Source organism: Anomaloglossus baeobatrachus, unplaced genomic scaffold, assembly GCF_048569485.1.
Source record: "Anomaloglossus baeobatrachus isolate aAnoBae1 unplaced genomic scaffold, aAnoBae1.hap1 Scaffold_351, whole genome shotgun sequence".
NCBI classification, from domain to species: domain Eukaryota; kingdom Metazoa; phylum Chordata; class Amphibia; order Anura; family Aromobatidae; genus Anomaloglossus; species Anomaloglossus baeobatrachus.
The window spans coordinates 109,062-133,603 of NW_027442872.1; the positions used below are offsets into that span (position 1 = coordinate 109,062).

Consider the following 24,542-nt stretch of genomic DNA (forward strand, 5'->3'; position numbering starts at 1 on the left):
TTTGGCAAGGGTAGCGTACCGGGTGGTGCATGAATGCACACATATTGGTTTTATAATCTTATTGTATTACTTTATATTCTTATTTCATTTGTGCATATCTCCACCATAATCCTGGCTACGAAATATAGCTTTTTTTGGGGTACACAGGTAGTAAGGTCTTCTTTCTATTTCTTTAGGGGTGATATAGCCTGGTGGAACTCTAGACCTCTAACATTATATATGCACCCTTTTTCTTTATGGTTCTTGGACACCTTATAACATTCTTCCATACATATATATCTTTCTCATAAATTATAAATAATTAGGCATTTTTATATATTTTATTTACATTTTCATAAATAACTTTTTACAAAGCATGGGGGACATTCTCACATACATATAATTTTCATGTACGCATTCTGAAAATTTACGCATAAACCGTACACACTCCTTTTTGTAACAATTTCTATAACTCATTCGCTGAACTCTCATCCCGGATATTCATTCTTACACCGAATTTCCTGTTATAACACAACATTCATGATTTTTATTCAATTTATTTTTATTTTTTAGGTTTATTAGTAGTGATGAGCGAGTACTAAAAAGCTCGGGTGCTCGAAGCTCGGGCCGAGCCTCCCAAGATACTCGTGTACTCGGCCCGAGCACCGAGCCCAATGTTATCCTATGGGAGACCCGAGTATTTTTGTGAAATGACCACCGGCAGCATGTAGAAACCCTAAAAATGGCACAAAAGTCTCCGAAGAGTGCTCAAATGACATGGCAACAGCATGGGGAAGACCCCTTGAAGCATTTATCACTCAAAAGTCACAGCTGTGAATAATTTTGTCCGCGTTTTACGCCATTTTTACGGACTCACCAGAAAACCTTCCAAAATGACACCAAAATGATTTTTCATAGCGGAAATGTTAAGGGCACATACCCAATAGTGAGATAGAGCTAATGTATGTTACTTTTTGAGATCAATACATGAAAGATTTTACGTAAAACATTGTGTGGCACTCCGATGTCCCTGAGAAGAGACGTACATAAAGGCCTCTGAGTCTAATGTGCCCATTTTGAGGAACTGAGTCTTTGTAGTATTTTCCTTTGCCAGGGCAGTCCAAAATTGTGAGGTTCACCAATGCCCCTGCATACAGACGTGCATGATGGCCTGTAAACCTGAAGTGCCCATTGTAAGGAAGTGGGTCTATTGTAGTATAGCCCTTAGGCAGGGCAGCCAAAAATTGGGAGGCTCCACGTTGTCCCTGGATAGAGACGTGCATGAGGGCCTCAAAACATTAAGTGTCCAGTGTCAGGAAGTGGGTGTATTATAGTATAGCCCTTAGGCAGGGCAGCCAAAAATTGGGAGGCTCCACGTTGTCCCTGGATAGAGACGTGCATGAGGGCCTGTAAACCTGAAGTGCCCATTGGAAGGAAGTGGGTCTTTTGTAGTATAGCCCTTTGGCAGGGCAGCCAAAAATTGGGAGGCTCCACGTTGTCCCTGGATAGAGACGTGCATGAGGGCCTGTAAACCTGAAGTGCCCATTGGAAGGAAGTGGGTCTTTTGTAGTATAGCCCTTTGGCAGGGCAGCCAAAAATTGGGAGGCTCCACGTTGTCCCTGGATAGAGACATGCATGAGGGCCTCAAAACATTAAGTGTCCATTGTCAGGAAGTGGGTGTATTATAGTATAGCCCTTAGGCAGGGCAGCCAAAAATTGGGAGGCTCCACGTTGTCCCTGGATAGAGACGTGCATGAGGGCCTGTAAACCTGAAGTGCCCATTGGAAGGAAGTGGGTCTTTTGTAGTATAGCCCTTTGGCAGGGCAGCCAAAAATTGGGAGGCTCCACGTTGTCCCTGGATAGAGACGTGCATGAGGGCCTCAAAACATTAAGTGTCCATTGTCAGGAAGTGGGTGTATTATAGTATAGCCCTTTGGCAGGGCAGCCAAAATTTGGGAGGCTCCACGTTGTCCCTGGATAGAGACGTGCATGAGGGCCTCAAAACATTAAGTGTCCATTGTCAGGAAGTGGGTGTATTATAGTATAGCCCTTAGGCAGGGCAGCCAAAAATTGGGAGGCTCCACGTTGTCCCTGGATAGAGACGTGCATGAGGGCCTCAAAACATTAAGTGTCCATTGTCAGGAAGTGGGTGTATTATAGTATAGCCCTTTGGCAGGGCAGCCAAAAATTGGGAGGCTCCACGTTGTCCCTGCATAGAGACGTGCATGAGGGCCTCAAAACATTGTTCCCATTGCAAAGGAGCGGGTCTCCTGTCGTTGTAATGTCCATTCTGCAAAGAATGGGCGAAAAAATTTACCACTGGGGGTATACCTGAAACAAAGGCCTAACTCTTGTAACGGTCATCATGGTGGCGCATGAGGAGAAGGAGGAGCAGTCCAGCGATTATCCAAAGTCCAGAAGTGTGTACCCATGGGTGACTGGAGGTACATGGCAAATTCCCGTTACAAACTTTAAATTCCGCTCTCATTTGCTGGTGGTGTGGTGAAGTCTGGCCCAATCCAACCCTTGTTCATCTTGATCAGAGTCAGCCTGTCAGCATTTTCAGTTGACAGGCGGGTGCGTTTATCTGTAATGATTCCACCTGCGGCACTAAAAACACGCTCTGACAAAACGCTAGCGGCAGGGCAGGCCAGGACTTCCAAGGCGTAGAGAGCCAATTCATGCCACGTGTCCACCTTGGATACCCAATAATTGTAAGGCACAGAGGAATGTCGGAGTACAGTTGTTCGATCTGCAAGGTACTCCTTGAGCATCTGGGCAAACTTAGGATTTCTTGTGGCACTACCCCGCACCTCAGGGGCTGTGGTACGTGAGGGGCTGAGAAAACTGTCCCACATCTTAAAGACTGTTCCCCTACCTCTGGCGGATTGGACTTGTGCCTCTCTCGGCTGTACGCCTTGGTTGTCCACTGATTCCTGACCTATGCCGCTAGCGTTTTGTGAGGGGAATGCTTTGCCTACTTCCGTGACTATGGCCTTCCGGAACTGCTGCATTTTGGTTGACCTCTCCGCCTCGGGAATAAGAGACATAAAGTTCTCCTTGTAGCGTGGGTCTAACAGTGTTACTAACCAGTAATGATTGTCGGCCAAGATGTTCTTAACGCGAGGGTCACGAGACAGGCAGCTTACCATAAAGTCAGCCATGTGCGCCAGACTCTTAACAGCCAGGACTTCAGTAGCCTGACCAACACGTTGACTGAACATGCTGTCCTCCTCCTCCTCCTCCTCCTCCTCCTCATCTACCCTGTCCTCTGGCCAGCCACGCTGAACCGAGGATATGACTGGTGTGCATGTCATATCCTCAATTTGGCCGGAGATTTGCTCCATGTCTTCATCCTCCTCCTCGTCATAGTCCTCCACTGCACGTTGTGATGAGACGAGGCTGGGCTGTGTGTTATCACCCACACCCACTACTGTTTCTTGCTGCAACTCATCGCGCTCCGCCTGCAATGCATCATGTTTGGTTTTGAGCAGAGACCGTTTTAGAAGGCAGAGTAGCGGTATGGTGACACTAATAATGGCGTCATCACCACTCACCATCTTGGTGGAGTCCTCAAAGTTTTGGAGGATGGTACATAGGTCGGACATCCATCTCCACTCCTCAGGTGTTATGTGTGGAGTTTGACCCATTTCCCGACGGCTTAGGTGATGCTGGTACTCAACAACTGCCCTCTTCTGCTCACATATCCTGACCAACATGTGCAGAGTTGAATTCCAACGCGTGGGGACATCACACACCAGTCTGTGAGCCGGAAGATGCAAACTGCGCTGAAAGCCGGCAAGGCCGGCTGAAGCAGTAGGTGACTTTCGAAAATGTGCAGACAGGCGGCGAACTTTTACCAGCAGATCAGACAGCTCTGGGTATGACTTTAGAAACCGCTGAACCACGAGGTTGAGCACATGGGCCACGCATGGAACATGTGTCAGCTGGCCTCGCCTCAAAGCCGCCACCAGGTTCCGGCCATTGTCACACACGACCTTTCCTGGCTTTAGGTTCAGAGGTGTGAGCCAGTGATCTGCCTGCTGTTTCAGAGCTGTCCACAGCTCTTCTGCATTGTGGGGTTTGTCACCTATGCAGATTAGCTTCAGCACAGCCTGTTGCCGCTTCGCCGAGGCAGTGCTGCAGTGCTTCCAGCTTGGGACTGGTGTGGAGGGTACAGTGGATGAGGATGCGCAGGAGGAGGAGGAGGCTGAAGAGCATGACATTCCGGAGCTGTAGAGTGTGGGTGAAACACTGACTGAGGTAGGGCCTGCAAACCTTGGTGTGGGAAGGACGTGTTCCGTCCCTCGCTCAGACTGGGTCCCAGCTTCCACAATATTAACCCAGTGTGCCGTCAACGAGATGTAGCGGCCTTGCCTACAAGCACTTGTCCACGTGTCTGTGGTTAGGTGGACTTTGGGTGAAACAGCGTTGTTCAGGGCACGTGTGATGTTTTGTGACACGTGGTTATGCAACGCGGGGACGGCACACCGGGAGAAATAGTGGCGGCTGGGGACCGAGTAACGTGGGACAGCTGCCGCCATCAGGTCGCGGAATGCTTCTGTCTCCACCAGCCTAAAAGGCAACATTTCCAGCGCAAGCAGTCGCGAAATGTTAGCATTTAGAACTGTGGCATGTGGGGTGTTGGCAGTGTATTTGCGCCTGCGTTCAAAGGTTTGCTGAATGGATAACTGAACGCTGCGCTGGGACAAGGACGTGCTTGATGATGGTGTTATTTCTGAGTAGGCAACTGCAGGTGCAGGACCGGAGGAGGCTTGTTCGCAGGCAGCATGGACAGGGGATTGGCTCGCATGCACAACCAGCGAAGACGTAGCAGTGACATTAGCAAGCACTGCTCCTCGACTCTGTTGTACTTCCCACAAAGTCGGGTGCTTGGCTGACATGTGCCTGATCATGCTGGTGGTGGTCAGTCTGCTAGTTTTGGTACCCCTGCTGATGCTGGCACGGCAGGTGTTGCAAATGGCCTTTTTAGAATCATCTGGATCCAACTTAAAAAACTGCCAGACTCGGGAAGACCTAACATTTGTACAGGCACCTTGTGTCGTGTTGTTGTTCCGGGGAACGGTTGCCTGACTTCTGCCTGGAGCCACCACCCTGCTTCTTACTGCCTGTTGGGATGCTACGCCTCCCTCCCCCTGTGCACTGCTGTCCTCGCTCTGCATATCCTCCTGCCAGGTTGGGTCAGTTACTGGATCATCCACCACGTCGTCTTCCTCTTCCGCACCCTGCTCCTCCTCCTGACTTCCTGACAATTGTGTCTCATCATCGTCCACCCCTTGTTGAGACACGTTGCCAACTTCGTGAGAACGTGGCTGCTCAAATATTTGGCCATCTGTACATACGATCTCCTCATGACCCACTTCAACATGAGCTGGCGAGAGGCCAGAATGTGCGAATGGAAACGTGAACAGCTCTTCCGAGTGTCCAAGTGTGGGATCATTAATGTCCGAGGACGTGTACTCAGCCTTGTGGTAGGAAGGAGGATCAGGTTCTGAAATGTGCGGTGCAGTATCACGGCTACTGACACTTGACCGTGTGGAAGACAGAGTGTTTGTGGTGGTGCCAATCTGACTGGAAGCATTATCCGCTATCCAACTAACAACCTGTTGACACTGGTCTTGGTTCAAGAGCGGTGTACTGCTGCGGTCCCCAAGAATTTGGGACAGGACGTGCGAGCGACTAGATGTGGCCCTTTGTTGTGGCAAAATTAGAGCTTGCCCACGACCTCGGCCTCTGCCTGCACCACCATCACGTCCACTTCCTTGTTCCTTGCCAACGCCCTTGCGCATTTTGCAATGCTGTGCTGACGTGTATTCACTAGACTTGGGCGTTATATCAAAGTTTGTGCAAATTGTGCACCTGTACGCTGCCACTGACAGGCACACACGTGCGGTTTTTAAATGCAAGCACGGACGCACTAAGAACCTAACAGGTTTTAGGAGCAAAAATTAATGACGAGGACTCTGACACTATCAGCCACTGCTGACTGACGTGTATTATACACTACACTTGTGCGTTATATAATAGTTTGGTAAAAACGCACACAAGTGCACCTGTACGCTGCCACCGACAGGCACACACGTGCGGTTTTTAAATGCAAGCACGGACGCACTAAGAACCTAACACAGGTTTTAGGAGCAAAAATTAATGACGAGAACTCTGACACTATCAGCCACTGCTGACTGACGTGTATTATACACTACACTTGTGCGTTATATAATAGTTTGGTAAAAACGCACACAAGTGCACCTGTACGCTGCCACCGACAGGCACACACGTGCGGTTTTTAAATGCAAGCACGGACGCACTAAGAACCTAACAGGTTTTAGGAGCAAAAATTAATGACGAGAACTCTGACACTATCAGCCACTGCTGACTGACGTGTATTATACACTACACTTGTGCGTTATATAATAGTTTGGTAAAAACGCACACAAGTGCACCTGTACGCTGCCACCGACAGGCACACACGTGCGGTTTTTAAATGCAAGCACGGACGCACTAAGAACCTAACACAGGTTTTAGGAGCAAAAATTAATGACGAGAACTCTGACACTATCAGCCACTGCTGACTGACGTGTATTATACACTACACTTGTGCGTTATATAATAGTTTGGTAAAAACGCACACAAGTGCACCTGTACGCTGCCACCGACAGGCACACACGTGCGGTTTTTAAATGCAAGCACGGACGCACTAAGAACCTAACAGGTTTTAGGAGCGACAATTGCTGAGAAGTCTGACACTATCAGGACTGTTTTAGACTGTGTACACCAGCCCCAGATATGATGAAGGCTGGTATACGGTCACCACTAGGAATGGCTATATACCCTGCCTGCCTGCCTGCCTGCCTGTATACTGCTACAATAGTCCTGACAAGGACTCTTTTGGTCACTAGCCTGTATTCCAACCTGGCTATACCCTGCCTGTATACAGCAACAATAGTCCTGAGAAGGACTCTGCTACTGTACTCCGACCTGGCTATACCCTGCCTGCCTGTATACAACTAGAATAGTCCTGAGAAGGACTTTTGGTCACACTGTTTGCAGCCCTGCTACGGAAATAGCTATAAAGGGCCGCAAACCTTTCCCTGAAGTAGCGACCCTCTCCCTGCACTGACTGTCTGGATAGCTGTGAGCAGAGCACAGCGCGCCCGCCGGTATAAAGGCTCGGTCACGCTGTGCAGGCCGGCCAATCACTGCAATTCCACAACTAACAGGGCTGTGGCATTGCAGTGGTCTGCCAGCCAATCCCTGCATGAGGGCTGGCTCTCAAAAGAGCGCCAACATGCAGGGATGAAGACCACGAGTACAGCACGAGTATCGCGAGATTACTCGGTCCCCGTCGAGTAGACCGAGTACAGTGATACTCGTGCGAGTACCGAGTAGTAACAAGCATGCTCGCTCATCACTATTTATTAGTAAAATGGCTTACACTCCCCTTTTTTCCACTTTTTTCTTCACTACTTTTATAAAGAAATTTTTCCTTTCTTTATTCTTAATGCAATTTTATATAGCAACACCACCATTTTTTGCCACGAACATAATTTTTCTTGTCCGTCATCCCGTTCACCCTTACAGGGTTGTGGACAGATGCACTTGTCACTACACTTCTAAGACTCAATACAGGGTCTGGAGCTCAATGCTCCCTTTTTGTTTTTTTTTTCTTCTTTTTTTTCTTTTTTTCATTTTGTCCTTCTTCTTCTTCTTTTTCTGATTTTTGTCTCAAAAAGCTGATGAAATTTGAAACACTATACCCCAGTGATTTTATAAATGTTTCTCAATATATCACTTGAGAACTTTTATGGCCGGTATTGTAACAGTTGACCATCCCGGCAGTATTTGAAATACAGCAGTCAGTCCTCTGACGTAGCTCCATATGTGTATATATAGAGGTTCTTCCTCCTTTGATTGCATACTGTTCTTTTTTTGCCCTGATGAAGGAGACAGTGATCTCTGAAACACATTGACCGGAAAAAAGAATAAAGAGATGAAATAATTAACATCAGTTTCCTTTGGTGACAGCGCGGCACGCACCCGATTTTCCTCCTATACGTTATTGCTCTTCTACTAGGGGCTGCGGCTGTCGCCATTTGTAACGTGCATTTAGGGGTTGTGACTGGCACAACCTTAATAGGTGAGTGCAACTACTATTAATTATTTGTTACCTTACCAGGTAAGACCCTAATTTGTGCGTCTGCTCCAGAGTTATTTCCCTGATTATTAATATCTGACAGGCAGTGATTGATCCTGCATTCTCACCTTCCTCTCTGTTGCACATTCTTATTGTTCCTATATGCTCTCTATTTCCATCAGACTTTTTTTGTCCTTCGGTGGGGCTCTAACATATGTGCACCATTTATTATTTATTTTTATGGATTCCTTTCTTTTTTCATGCTAGCGTTCATTATGCAGTAGTCATTCATGATATATCTTATATTTGTGAATCCATTAGGGCTCTATATGTCTGGTGCATCACATTGGGTCTTTTCAGTGCACAATAGGCACCTTTTTCTGTTATGCTCTGCTGCCACCTTATGGACATCCTATCAGTGATGCCAGAAAAAAATGGACATGTCTCCGTGCAGCAATCACGGACACGCGGGTACGCCGCACGGAGACACGTGCAGTGAAAAATCACTGATGTGTGAGCAGACCCATTCATTATAATGGATCTGCGTATCTCAGTGATTCTGTTATGTTTAAAAAAAAGCACAAACGTACCAGAATCACTGACGTGTGAAACAGGCCTTATAGTGTTTTGATTTATGTATGTATTATACAACTTCTGTGGATCTTGTATGAGTGACTTTTCTTCATTTTATTGGATTGTTTTAAAATATTGAAATAAAGTCACGCTTCCTATGCATCCTTTTGTATTCTGATTGGCTACTATAATACAGTTTTTAGGCACTGAGATCGATACCAGAGGCATGGTCTTCCGCTTACCAGAGGATAAGCTCAAAAGGCTAAGGGACATAATAGAAGGGTTTAGTGCTGTTAATAAGGTGGCATTAAGATAAATGAAATATATCTTCTCGGTCTTCTCGTTTTCTTGCTGAGTTGTGCCAATGGACAGAGTTTTTTCTAGACATTTGCTATTGGAAACTCAGGGAACCAAAGCTCCTGGATAGAGTTGAGCGCGGTTCGTGGTTCGTGGTTCTCCAGTTCTAGGCTCGAGTGATTTTGGGGCATGTTCTAGATCGAACTAGAACTCGAGCTTTTTGCAAAAGCTCGATAGTTCTAGAAACGTTCGAGAACGGTTCTAGCAGCCAAAAAACAGCTAAATCATAGCTTGGTTTCTGCTGTAATAGTGTAAGTCACTCTGTGAATCAAACTATTATCACATTTCAGTGTATAGTGTGCGTGAACAGCGCCTTCAGATCACTGCTGTTTCTATAATGGCGATCGCCATTTTTTTTTTTTTTTTCTTGTCTTCCTTCCCTAAGTGCGCGCGTCTTGTGGGGCGGGCCAGCATGTCAGCCAATCACAGACACACACACAGCTAAGTTGACTTTGAGCCAGAGAAGCAACGGCATGTGTGATAGGATCTGCATGTCACATGTCCCTGCATTATAAAACCGGACATTTTCTTCACGGACGCCATTATCTGCCTTCTGCGTCTTTGGTGTCAGACATCACTGTCGCAGCTCCGTCCTCCTGAGTCCTATAGCCGATACAGCTGTATGCGCTGCATACACAGCGTTAGACAGCATAGGGAGAGCACTTTATAGCAGTCCTTTTAAGGGCTCAAACCGGCAGGGTCAGAGAGCCATAGGTGACAGGTCCTGCAAACAGCAACAGCATCTGTGTAGCCAAGGTCAGGGATTTCCTCCCTGCATTTCACCATTAGGAGGGAACAGAAAGGCAGGCTTCCATTCCTCTACCCAGAGCACCACAATCCTGCCACTGTACCCTCCTGTCCTCTGCACACTCCAACTCATTATAACTAAGCCATTATACTAGCAAACACTCAGTGTACCTAGTGGCATCCTATCTGTGGCTATTGGACTTTGCTATAGTCCCACTAGTGCAAAGACATTTGCAGAGCACGTCTGCCTGCATTGCACACTCCAACTTTTTTAAACTAAGCAATTTTACTAGCAAACACTCAGTGTACCTAGTGGCATCCTATACGTGGCTATTGGACTTTGCTATAGTCCCACTAGTGCCAAGACATTTGCAGAGCGCATCTGCCTGCGTTGTACACTCCAACTAATTTTAACTTAGCCATTATACTAGCAAACACTCAGTGTACCTAGTGGCATCCTATACGTGGCTATTGGACTTTGCTATAGTCCCACTAGTGCCAAGACATTTGCAGAGCGCATCTGCCTGCGTTGCACACTCCAACTAATTATAAGTAAGCCATTATACTAGCAAACACTCAGTGTACCTAGTGGCATCCTATCTGTGGCTATTGGACTTTGCTATAGTCCCACTAGTGCCAAGACATTTGCAGAGCGCAGAGCGCATCTGCCTGCGTTGCACACTCCAACTAATTATAAGTAAGCCATTATACTAGCAAACACTCAGTGTACCTAGTGGCATCCTATACGTGGCTATTGGACCTTGCTATAGTCCCACTAGTGCCAAGACATTTGCAGAGCGCATCTGCCTGCGTTGCACACTCCAACTAATTATAAGTAAGCCATTATACTAGCAAACACTCAGTGTACCTAGTGGCATTCTATACGTGGCTATTGGACCTTGCTATAGTCCCACTAGTGCCAAGACATTTGCAGAGCGCATCTGCCTGCGTTGCACACTCCAACTAATTATAAGTAAGCCATTATACTAGCAAACACTCAGGGAACCTAGTGGCATCCTATCTGTGGCTATTTGACTTTGCTATAGTCCCGCTAGTGCCAAGACATTTGCAGAGCGCATCTGCCTGCGTTGCACACTCCAACTAATTATAAGTAAGCCATTATACTAGCAAACACTCAGTGTACCTAGTGGCATCCTATACGTGGCTATTGGACCTTGCTATAGTCCCACTAGTGCCAAGACATTTGCAGAGCGCATCTGCCTGCGTTGCACACTCCAACTAATTATAAGTAAGCCATTATACTAGCAAACACTCAGTGTACCTAGTGGCATCCTATACGTGGCTATTGGACCTTGCTATAGTCCCACTAGTGCCAAGACATTTGCAGAGCGCATCTGCCTGCGTTGCACACTCCAACTAATTATAAGTAAGCCATTATACTAGCAAAAACTCAGTGTACCTAGTGGCATCCTATCTGTGGCTATTGGACTTTGCTATAGTCCCACTAGTGCAAAGACATTTGCAGAGCACGTCTGCCTGCATTGCACACTCCAACTTTTTTAAACTAAGCAATTTTACTAGCAAACACTCAGTGTACCTAGTGGCATCCTATATGTGGCTATTGGACTTTGCTATAGTCCCACTAGTGCCAAGACATTTGCAGAGCGCATCTGCCTGCGTTGCACACTCCAACTAATTTTAACTTAGCCATTATACTAGCAAACACTCAGTGTACCTAGTGGCATCCTATACGTGGCTATTGGACTTTGCTATAGTCCCACTAGTGCCAAGACATTTGCAGAGCGCATCTGCCTGCGTTGCACACTCCAACTAATTATAAGTAAGCCATTATACTAGCAAACACTCAGTGTACCTAGTGGCATCCTATACGTGGCTATTGGACCTTGCTATAGTCCCATTAGTGCCAAGACATTTGCAGAGCGCATCTGCCTGCGTTGCACACTCCAACTAATTATAAGTAAGCCATTATACTAGCAAACACTCAGTGTACCTAGTGGCATCCTATACGTGGCTATTGGACTTTGCTATAGTCCCACTAGTGCCAAGACATTTGCAAAGCGCATCTGCCTGCGTTGCACACTCCAACTAATTATAAGTAAGCCATTATACTAGCAAACACTCAGTGTACCTAGTGGCATCCTATACGTGGCTATTGGACCTTGCTATAGTCCCACTAGTGCCAAGACATTTGCAGAGCGCATCTGCCTGCGTTGCACACTCCAACTAATTATAAGTAAACGATTATACTAGCAAACACTCAGTGTACCTAGTGGCATCCTATCTGTGGCTATTGGACTTTGCTATAGTCCCACTAGTGCCAAGACATTTGCAGAGCGCATCTGCCTGCGTTGCACACTCCAACTAATTATAAGTAAGCCATTATACTAGCAAACACTCAGTGTACCTAGTGGCATCCTATACGTGGCTATTGGACTTTGCTATAGTCCCACTAGTGCCAAGACATTTGCAGAGCGCATCTGCCTGCGTTGCACACTCCAACTAATTATAAGTAAGCCATTATACTAGCAAACACTCAGTGTACCTAGTGGCATCCTATACGTGGCTATTGGACTTTGCTATAGTCCCACTAGTGCCAAGACATTTGCAGAGCGCATCTGCCTGCGTTGCACACTCCAACTAATTTTAACTTAGCCATTATACTAGCAAACACTCAGTGTACCTAGTGGCATCCTATACGTGGCTATTGGACTTTGCTATAGTCCCACTAGTGCCAAGACATTTGCAGAGCGCATCTGCCTGCGTTGCACACTCCAACTCATTATAACTAAGTTGCATTGTCAGGGATATTTATTCTTTATTATTCTGCTGTTAATAAAGCTAGACCACCACTGCAATCTTCACCACCTCTCAATTTTTACTACCACATTTTCAGTCCACAATCTTGTCGCAATCAACATGAGTGGCAAAATGACAGATGCTGGTGGAAAGGGGAAGAGGCGTGGTGGAAAAGGCAAAAAAGGTTTTGTCTGTGGGGAAAGTGCAGCAGCACTGAATACACGTTCAGAGACAACGCTGGCAGCTGGACACGACAAAATCTCCAAGGCGTAACTGGAGAGCTCTGGCCATTTTTCTAGGTTTGAAGCCCAAAAGGAGCAAGGCTCCAGTTGCACAGTCATGGCATCGATGTTCATTTGGAGATACTCCTGTATCATCCTCTCCAGCCGTTGAGTATGTGTCAGACTTGTTGTCTCTGGTGGCCTTGCAAAAGAGGGTCTAAAAAAATTATGAAAAGATTCCATAAAATTGCTGTTACCGGCACCAGATACGGTCCTACTGGTACGGGTAGACTGTTGAAGATGACGAGACCGTCCCATGTTTGTCAAGTTACAACTGGGAGATTCCCTCCCTGCACCTGCACGGTTGTTTGGTGGAAAAGCCGAGCTAAGATCGAGTAACAGCTTCTGCTGATACTCCTGCATACGTGCGTCCCTTTCTATGGCTGGAATTATGTCACAAAATTTGGACTTGTACCGGGGATCTAATAGTGTGGCAATCCAGTAGTCATCATCACTTCTAATTTTGACAATACGACTGTCATGTTGGAGGTAGTGCAACAAAAAGGCACTCATGTGTCTTGCGCAGCCATGCGGACCAAGTCCACGCTGTGTTTGTGGCATAGAGGTGCTACCCGTTCTTTCTTCCTCTGACATCTCCCCCCAACCTCTTTCAACTGAAATTTGACCAAGGTCTCCCTCATCCGCTGAGTCTTCCATGTCCATGGACAGTTCGTCCTCCATTTCTTCATGTTCTCCTGCACCTTGCTCAACATTTCGCCTGCTACTATGCGCCCTTGTCGATCCCTGTTCCCCATGGTCCCATGCCTGCTGCGTTGGTGATGATGAACGTCTGGACCTTGGTGATGTTGTTGTCCCTTGCGCATATGAATCCTCCTGTAGTTCCTCCCCTTCATGTTGTCCCACCCCCTGACTCCGAATAGTGTTTAGCGTGTGCTCCAGCATGTAAATGACTGGAATCGTCATGCTGATAATGGCATTGTCAGAGCTAAACATATTCGTCGCCATGTCGAAACTGTGCAGAAGGGTGCATAGGTCCTTGATCTGAGACCACTCCATCAGGGTGATCTGCCCCACCTCTGCATCTCGTTGGCCCAGGCTATACGTCATGACGTATTGCACCAGGGCTCTGCGGTGCTGCCACAGTCGCTGTAACATGTGGAGAGTTGAATTCCAGCGTGTCGCCACATCGCATTTCAGGCGATGAACCGGCAGGCCGAAAGACTTCTGGAGCGATGCAAGTCGCTCTGCTGCGGCGCTTGAACGGCGGAAGTGAGCTGACAGTTTTCGTGCCCTGTTCAGAAGGCCATCTAGGCCGGGATAGTGTGTTAAAAATTGCTGGACGACAAGGTTCAACACGTGAGCCATACAAGGTACGTGTGTCACAATGCCCAGGCGAAGTGCCGCACCCAGGTTTGCAGCATTGTCGCACACGGCCTTACCAGGCTGCAGGTTGAGTGGAGACAACCATTTATTAAACTCGGACCGCAGAGCTGACCACAACTCCTCAGCTGTGTGACTCTTATTCCCAAGACATGTCAAGCTAAAGACCGCCTGATGCCGTTGCGCTCTGCTGCCAGCATAGTAATGAGGCGTGCGTGATTCCTTCTGCGCAGTGAGAACGCTGGTGGCCTGACCAGGCAGGCTTGGGGCGGAGGTGGAGGACCCAGATGAGGTGGAGGATGCAGAAGCTGTGGCGGAACTTGGACAGACAGAGGATTGACACACAAGTCGTGGGGACGGCAAGACTTGTGCAGCAGACCCTTCACCATCTATCACCATAGTTACCCAGTGCCCAGTCAGCGACATGTAACGTCCCTGTCCATGCTTACTGGTCCAAGTATCGGTGGTGAAATGCACCCGTTCACACACAGAGTTTCTCAAGGAAGCGGTGATGTTGTGTGCGACATGCTGGTGTAGCACGGGCACACCTTTCTTAGAGAAGTAGTGGCGACTAGGCATCTGGTACTGGGGCACAGCGACAGACATAAGGTCTCTAAAATCCTGTGTGTCCACTAGGCGGAAAGGCAGCATTTCGGTAGCCAACAGCTTACAGAGGGATAGAGTCAACCTCTTAGCTTTGTCATGGGTCGGAGGAAGTGGCCTTTTATTTGACCACATCTGAGGGACAGAGATCTGGCTGCTGTGTGTAGACGGTGTTGAGTAGGGTGTCCCTGGAAAAATGCAGGTTTGTGAGGAAAGTGCAGGCGGAGACATGATGTTGCCTTCATCCAACGTTGGTGCTATCGATGTCTGAGAGAGCTGTACACACTCACTTGTTTCCCCTTCCAAACCAACTGACGACCTTACAAGCAAACTGCCTGTTGCGGTTACAGTGGTGGAAGTTTGGCGTGGAAAAACAGGTGTGACAGCTGTCCCCACAGTCCTAGAAGATGAAGAGCGCGCGGATGCACTGGAAGGGGCGGGCGGTGGATGGTTCGCTCTTGCAGCATTGCAGCACAGTGAGCTTCCCACCGGGACCTATGATATTTATTCATGTGACGATTCATGGAAGAAGTTGTCAAACTGCTGAGGTTTTGACCTCTACTAAGAGAATCATGACAAATTTTACATATCACATGATTTGGGCGATCTTTTTCTATGTCAAAAAAGGACCAGGCTAGGCAAGGCTTAGAGGCCATGCGACCTGTTGATCCACCCCGAATAATGCTCATAGGCAGAGTGGTGGCTGAGGATGCAGTTGTAGACGTGCTACCAGTGCTCCGACTCTGTCCAGGAAGGCGCAAGGTAACTTCGTCGTCGGTTGCATCCTCCTCCACCGCCTCTGTTGACCTCCTCGAGTGCCTGACTGGGGGTTGACAGTAGGTGGGATCTAGAACTTCATCATCAATTGTTGTGTTTGCACTCCCCTCCCCCTCAGACCGAGCCTCTTCTTGCCCTGACCGAATATTTAAGTTGTCATCCCAATCGGGTATCTGCGTCTCATCTTCATCAGTATGTTCCTCATTGTCTATAACCACAGGTGTTACAGTTTGTGACAAAGGGTCAACATTATGCTCAGAATCTTGGTCCTCACAGCCTGAATCAGAGTCACAAAGGTTCTGGGCATCACTGCAGACCATTTCCTGTTCTGTACTCACTGTAGCTTGGGAGCAGACCTCTGATTCCCAGGCTATAGTGTGACTGAACAGCTCTGCAGACTCAGCCATCTCAGTTCCACCATACTGTGCAGGGCTGATGGAGACTTCAGAGCTGGGAGAAATCAAGTGTGATTGGGATGACAACTCAGAGGACTGGTGTTTTTTGGATGCGGTACTTGAAGTGGCTGAGAGGGCACTTGTTGGACCACTTGAGATCCATTCAAGCATTTTCCTTTTTTGCCCATCATCTACCTTTCTTCCTGTTGTTCGTGTCCGTAAAAAAGGGAGCACATCGGATTGTCCACGGTAAGTAGTAGACATCTTACTTTTGCTGGTAGATGGTCTATCTTCAGCAGATGATAATGGAGCTTTGCCACTTTCCCCACAGACAAAACCTTTTTTGCCTTTTCCACCACGCCTCTTCCCCTTTCCACCAGCATCTGTCATTTTGCCACTCATGTTGATTGCGACAAGATTGTGGACTGAAAATGTGGTAGTAAAAATTGAGAGGTGGTGAAGATTGCAGTGGTGGTCTAGCTTTATTAACAGCAGAATAATAAAGAATAAATATCCCTCACAATGCAACTTAGTTATAATGAGTTGGAGTGTGCAACGCAGGCAGATGCGCTCTGCAAATGTCTTGGCACTAGTGGGACTATAGCAAAGTCCAATAGCCACGTATAGGATGCCACTAGGTACACTGAGTGTTTGCTAGTATAATGGCTAAGTTAAAATTAGTTGGAGTGTGCAACGCAGGCAGATGCGCTCTGCAAATGTCTTGGCACTAGTGGGACTATAGCAAAGTCCAATAGCCACGTATAGGATGCCACTAGGTACACTGAGTGTTTGCTAGTATAATGGCTTACTTATAATTAGTTGGAGTGTGCAACGCAGGCAGATGCGCTCTGCAAATGTCTTGGCACTAGTGGGACTATAGCAAAGTCCAATAGCCACGTATAGGATGCCACTAGGTACACTGAGTGTTTGCTAGTATAATGGCTAAGTTAAAATTAGTTGGAGTGTGCAACGCAGGCAGATGCGCTCTGCAAATGTCTTGGCACTAGTGGGACTATAGCAAAGTCCAATAGCCACGTATAGGATGCCACTAGGTACACTGAGTGTTTGCTAGTATAATGGCTTACTTATAATTAGTTGGAGTGTGCAACGCAGGCAGATGCGCTCTGCAAATGTCTTGGCACTAGTGGGACTATAGCAAAGTCCAATAGCCACGTATAGGATGCCACTAGGTACACTGAGTGTTTGCTAGTATAATGGCTTACTTATAATTAGTTGGAGTGTGCAACGCAGGCAGATGCGCTCTGCAAATGTCTTGGCACTAGTGGGACTATAGCAAAGTCCAATAGCCACAGATAGGATGCCACTAGGTACACTGAGTGTTTGCTAGTATAATGGCTTACTTATAATTAGTTGGAGTGTGCAACGCAGGCAGATGCGCTCTGCAAATGTCTTGGCACTAGTGGGACTATAGCAAGGTCCAATAGCCACGTATAGGATGCCACTAGGTACACTGAGTGTTTGCTAGTATAATGGCTTACTTATAATTAGTTGGAGTGTGCAACGCAGGCAGATGCGCTCTGCAAATGTCTTGGCACTAGTGGGACTATAGCAAAGTCCAATAGCCACGTATAGGATGACACTAGGTACACTGAGTGTTTGCTAGTATAATGGCTTACTTATAATTAGTTGGAGTGTGCAACGCAGGCAGATGCGCTCTGCAAATGTCTTGGCACTAGTGGGACTATAGCAAGGTCCAATAGCCACGTATAGGATGCCACTAGGTACACTGAGTGTTTGCTAGTATAATGGCTAAGTTAAAATTAGTTGGAGTGTGCAACGCAGGCAGATGCGCTCTGCAAATGTCTTGGCACTAGTGGGACTATAGCAAAGTCCAATAGCCACGTATAGGATGCCACTAGGTACACTGAGTGTTTGCTAGTAAAATTGCTTAGTTTAAAAAAGTTGGAGTGTGCAATGCAGGCAGACGTGCTCTGCAAATGTCTTTGCACTAGTGGGACTATAGCAAAGTCCAATAGCCACAGATAGGATGCCACTAGGTACACTGAGTTTTTGCTAGTATAATGGCTTACTTATAATTAGTTGGAGTGTGCAACGCAGGCAGATGCGCTCTGCAAATGTCTTGGCACTAGTGGGACTATAGCAAGGTCCAATAGCCATGTATAGGATGCCACTAGGTACACTGAGTGTTTGCTAGTATAATGGCTTACTTATAATTAGTTGGAGTGTGCAACGCAGGCAGATGCGCTCTGCAAATGTCTTGGCACTAGTGGGACTATAGCAAGGTCCAATAGCCACGTATAGGATGCCACTAGGTACACTGAGTGTTTGCTAGTATAATGGCTTACTTATAATTAGTTGGAGTGTGCAACGCAGGCAGATGCGCTCTGCAAATGTCTTGGCACTAGTGGGACTATAGCAAGGTCCAATAGCCACGTATAGGATGCCACTAGGTACACTGAGTGTTTGCTAGTATAATGGCTTACTTATAATTAGTTGGAGTGTGCAACGCAGGCAGATGCGCTCTGCAAATGTCTTGGCACTAGTGGGACTATAGCAAAGTCCAATAGCCACAGATAGGATGCCACTAGGTACACTGAGTGTTTGCTAGTATAATGGCTTACTTATAATTAGTTGGAGTGTGCAACGCAGGCAGATGCGCTCTGCAAATGTCTTGGCACTAGTGGGACTATAGCAAGGTCCAATAGCCACGTATAGGATGCCACTAGGTACACTGAGTGTTTGCTAGTATAATGGCTTACTTATAATTAGTTGGAGTGTGCAACGCAGGCAGATGCGCTCTGCAAATGTCTTGGCACTAGTGGGACTATAGCAAGGTCCAATAGCCACGTATAGGATGCCACTAGGTACACTGAGTGTTTGCTAGTATATATGGCAAAATTATAGATGGAAAGGGAGAAGGGGAGGGGGGGAGAGAGGAGGCTGTAATTGACTACAAGGGTATGAGTTATGAGTGATCATAGGGATAGTGTTACATAAGTGGAAATACCTATGGAGGACCGGATGTGTAAGCGCATACCTTATACAAACCTATAGAGTGCTGATGGGTGAGAGTGTGATGTTAGATATAAGACATCCTATAGTGAATAGTGAGCCGTAATCAAGTGCAACAGGGATATTTCACGTGACTATGGGAACATGGAAGGTAAAGAAAGGGGAGAAAAAACTGTTAGACAAGGTAATCAGACATAATGTAACCAGTTGATTAGACATGACAAACATGACAAATAAAAAACAAGGAAGAATGGAACTCCATACATAGTGGAACCATATATAGTGTGAACACGAAAAAGAACCGGGCGTTAGAAAAAATGTGCACGGCCCAATGAATCAAGTCGGTTCTTCATATTCATGGTTTAAGCCCTTGGGTTCCAACGTGCCCAGAGTATATATCCAGAAAGATTCCCTTTCTTTGAGCTTCCTAATTCTATTGCCTCCTGTGCGTATGGCTGGGACATGTTCGATGACTTGGAATCTTAATTGGGCCACTGTGTGATTATGCGTCACAAAATGGTGTGGGACTGGTAATAGAATCTGCTTACAATGTATTGTTGACTTGTGCTTAGCACAAAAAAAGGGAATCTTTCTGGATATGTACTCTGGACACATTAAAACTATAACTGTGTGAAATATGTAGTTTTACTGGGCTGGGATGAGAGAATCCATCGAAGCATGGTGTAGGGATTGTGGTTCCTGTGTGCTAAGAAGAAAGGCTAGCACCAGCCAGAAAGCCCCATTACAGCCAATAATCAACCGCTAGCCGCTGGAACTCGTTGCTCTAGATCATGTCAAACTCTCACCAAGCAGGAATAGATACATTAGCCCACCATCCCACCCAAAGAGCAACTTCTGCTGCGCAGCTGGCTTTCTAGGCAGCAGCGCTATTGTGATGTCAGCGGGGGACATTGTGACAAACCAGTGTTCCGTCACTTCATGTTGTGCACTGTTCAAATGGAAAATACATCAACAGGCAGACTACAGAAAAGCTTACTGACAAAGGATAGAGAGGGGCTTTCTCAGAGGGCTTTTTACAGTTTGTCTATTCCCAATTAGCCGTTTAAGTATGCTTAATGAAAGTACTAATTCTTTCATAGGCCGCCCATTCTTAGTATTTGACGTTCCTTATATTGCGGTATCAGGCTTCGCAGCAGGTTGCAAAACATTCATCACCCATGACTGTCCCCAATTGGGCTCAGAAGCTAAATGTCTATCATGACCTCTCTTTTTGAAAGTCCAAGAGCAAGCAAACTCTTCCTCCAGGAGAGGGAGCCAACAGATCACTAAAGACATCATCATTGCTCAAAGAAAACACCGAAAAACAATGGAAGCTTTAATTGGAGTGGAATCTGATAGACAGCACCTGATGCCAAGTCTGCATCTTCTAACACCTGCAGTCACTGCAGCAGCTGAATCCAATGTGTCCAAAAGGGATCTATTCTATTCAATTGCAAATGATCTAGATAAGACTGAGAATAAGATACTGCACGGGACATAGCAGAGTTGGTCAAGTTGAGTGGAGATGAGTTTGCTATTTGGCACAGCTTTTGCATCAATAAAGCAAGTAAAAGGTGTGAAAGATAAAAAAAAAGGGTGAAAGTGTGAAAAGTGAATTGGCCAAATTGAGGTGCATATAAAGTTTTTGCTTTCTTTCAATTCACTAATGGGGCTCATTTGAATCAGGTGAATTGAGTTCTGCTTTTGGAAACTCGGTTAAGAAGGGGTGCACCGGTCCTGGAGGTACTGCAATACCAGGTCAATGCGTGGAGTGGACAGAGCAAGATTTTTTCCATCTCCTTGTTCTAAAAATCCATTTAATATATGGTCCCTAGAGAGGGGACGTATCAGATATTAAACTGATAAGAACAGATTTAATTTTTTTTTTTTCTGTTTATCAGTAGGACTTCAAAATAACAAAGGTGATCGCCTCCCGTTGCCTGGGAACCGTCCAGGCACAAGAGGGCTATGTGTCACCAGAAGGCACACACACTCCCTCAAGGCCGGCAGACGTGCAATCCCAGGCACCTTCCAGTACCGACCAAGGTAGCGTCCTCCGAAACTACACTTGATCTTAGCCAAAAGGCCGAGAAGCTATAACCCGAATTGGTTACGGCCTTGAGTGGCACCCTGGCCTATACCGGACACATCTTAGGGAGAGGGAGACAAACCCACGCCTACAGAAGACATTTTGTCACCCAAGCCAAACCCTTGAAAAGGCTGTTTTGCAGAGCAAAAACAAGGAGAATGGTGCTTTTTGCAGCCGCCGCCCACTGCAATGAATCTGAATAACTCCTCCTTTTGGGCACAAGCACCTCCCCTCCCCCTTGCAGTCTTTCCAATTCATGATACAAAAAGACGGACGGACAGGACAGGACAGGACCATCTGCCTGACTTTCCGTCACTGCCACCCTTTGCCATCCTTGCCCGTAGAAAGCCCTTTCATCATCCCCAAACCCTAATCTTTTCCCTTCCCTTCCCAGCTGCGTCTCACTCCCTTTCATTAGGAAGTGAGCGCAGCCTTTTCTCCGTTCTGCACATGCGCGACGTTAAACACAAATGCGCAGGTGTGCGTTCCATTAGCCTCACTGCATTCCACTCCCATACAGGAAGTGGGCACAGCTATTACTACGGTCGCACATAAAAGAACCCACGGCCACCACTGCACATAGCTGACTCCACCACAGGACACCCACTTCTACACCAACGCAGGTAAGACAGGATCGGCACCTCTATGCTCCCGTTACAATCAGGCTCAGTCACCATGTGATAACGCTCTCAACTCTTTAGTTGCAGGCTCCCCTTGCTTCACCTCCACTGGCTGTGCTGCCATTTCCTCTCCCACCTGGAAGGTATACTTTATTCCACTATTTTCCTGTTTCTCTCTTCCCCCTTTTCCCATAACCTACTTTTATCTGCATTTATGGGGTATCTATATGCTATTTACATCATAGTTTTATTCATTAATATGGAAGGGAAGAGTGCCCATGAGAGTGTTGAACTGCGGAGAGCAAAAGATTAAGCTGCTCCGATTTGCCACCATTGATAAGCTGTTCTCAGTAGATACACATGCTATCCAAACAGCAGTATCCACCATTGCTTCAGCCCACCCATTCAGTGACAGCTCACCAAGTCAGCCAGAGGAGTGGTGTAAGGAATTACACGTAGGCACTGACTCCACACCTTCACATCACAAGAAGGGGGTCTACAGGCTAGTGCAAGAATACGAGCAAGTCTTCAGCAAACATCCGCTAGACTTTTGAAAAATAAAAGGGGTCAAACACTACATCCCCACAAGTGCACACCCACCCATCAAAGAGAGATATAAGCCAAATCTACCTGCACATTACCAGTGTACCAAGGACATGTTGAGCAACATGAAGGAGGCTGGGGTTATCCGTGACAGTTGTAGCCTCTGGGCAGCTCCGTTGGTCCTGTTAAAGAAGAAGGACAGCACCACTCCCCTGTATTGAGGAATAGCTAGCTGCATTGACAACTGCAAATTATTTTTCTACCCTTGATCTCACTAGTCACTATTGGCAAGTGTCCGTTGCTGAGGCAGACCGGGAGAAGACCGCCTTTGCCACCCCGATGGGTCTCTGCGAGTTCAAAAGCATGCCCTTCGAGCTGTGCAATTTGCCAGGAACCTTCCAGAGGCTGATGGAATGCTGCTTGGGACACCGAAACTTTGAAACGGTACTGCTATACCTTTATGATGTTATTGTTTATTCTAACGCAAACAAGATTTTAGGGTGTATAAAAAGGGAGATTAGATCCGATGATCCCAACGTATTGTTACCCCTCTATAAATCACTTGTAAGGCCACATCTGGAATATGGGGTAAAGTCCTGAGCAGGTTGATAACCATTGGTTTGAGCATGGTAGGGTGTAGTACGCATCTTCCTGCATCGGTAAAAGCTGCAGAAGTCCTTGAAGATTTCCGCTTCAAAGGCAGTGCCTTGATCTGTGAGGACTCTCTCTGAGTAGCCATGAGGTCTGCATAAGTGTGCTTGGAAGACCTTCGCTGCAGTATGGGCCATTAGATCTTTGACTTGTACCACAACCATAAATCTCGAGTAGTTGTCTACCATCGTAAGTGCATACGTGAGCTCACCTCGATATTCTGCAACAAAACTCCCTTTTTCGATTTCAGTTTCAGCAAACACTCCTCTTCCTGTAGAAAATATTTATCATTACCTAAGACAGTCATTCTAATGCATGACAATATTAAGGCAATTTAGTTAAAACTTGTTTTAACTCACCTTTAAGGGGATTGATGTATTTCATGGTCAATCCAGGTTTGTCAGTGATGGCACTGACATAATGTATGGCGTCTTTTTCGGGCGTTATCCTTTGCCTTTTCATTGTGAAAATCCAGTTGCCTATATCAAAGCAAATTCTACTACTTGTAAAGTATGCAGAAAATGAAATGTAGAACATATAACATCAACTGCTTAGGAACGCATCATAGGTTAGTACTTAAAAGGATATTGTCATGTTCTAGTCATAATGCAAGCTGGACATTTTTCATGTTACCCTGTAATCGCCGGCCTGTTCTAATGCTCACAAGCCAAGATATAGGCTCAGCTGCTAAGGCTTCCCTCTGCCTTCTGAATGAAAATTGAATATGTCTGGCTCACTGTGTATATAGCAGGTGCTCAGAAAAAATAAGAGTCAATTCAATAGAAATAGCTCTGGCACACTATAGTGATCAATAACGTAAGAAAAGAACTCTTAGAATGCTGAAAATTCTTTATTTGTGCAAAAGGATAATTCATCCAACGTTTCGAGCTTGTTTTTAGGTCTTTATCAAGGATAAAGTTATCTAAGATCATAAAGGGTTACAAAACCATATAAACACGTAATTAGTACATAGTACAACATAACAGTACAATATATTGCTACTTGAGAGTACAATGGGTCAAATGACCATGATGCACATACAAAAAAATTTTCCAAAGCCATAGTGAAAACATTTGTACTGAGGAAAGAAAATTTCCACATGACCTATCTGGAGAAACATTCTGGATCAAACAACCAAAAATAGTCAAGCAGGTAAATACACACCTATATGGATAACAGGATGATATGTGTTCAATTGTATAGCGTCATTGCCATTAAGGTACAAATGGAAAACTTGCAATCCTATATAGTGAAGGAAATGAACACATATCATATCAAAGAACACAGGAACATGGGTGTGAGAAAAACCTCAATGTTTATACTTTGTTCTTTATAATGGTGTGAACATGTATATGTCTCAGTACCTTATGAACTTGAGAATTCTAGTGAGTAGATGATGAAAGCCTATTCCAGAACTGGAATCGGTAAATAATTGTAGGTGGAATCTAAATGAAAAGATGGTACAAGTGTTATCATGACACTTGGGCTATAACACAATGGACCGTGTGACAAAGAAGAAAGGAGAGAAAGAAGAGGAAGAAAATGGAACTACCTGTAACATTACGTGATAGTCACTGGTAAGTATCACTTGACAATTCAGGTGAAAAAGGATTCCTTTATTAAAGGGTTCTCAGTCGCCTCAGGATCATGAAATACTAG

The 24,542-nt window shown here is 46.1% G+C and overlaps 1 pseudogene; it reads right to left on the bottom strand.

The window, feature by feature from the left end:
• Window positions 1–20,701: 20,701 nt before the first annotated feature.
• LOC142272519 (U2 spliceosomal RNA) lies at window positions 20,702–20,907 on the bottom strand (annotated as a pseudogene).
• Window positions 20,908–24,542: the final 3,635 nt, after the last annotated feature.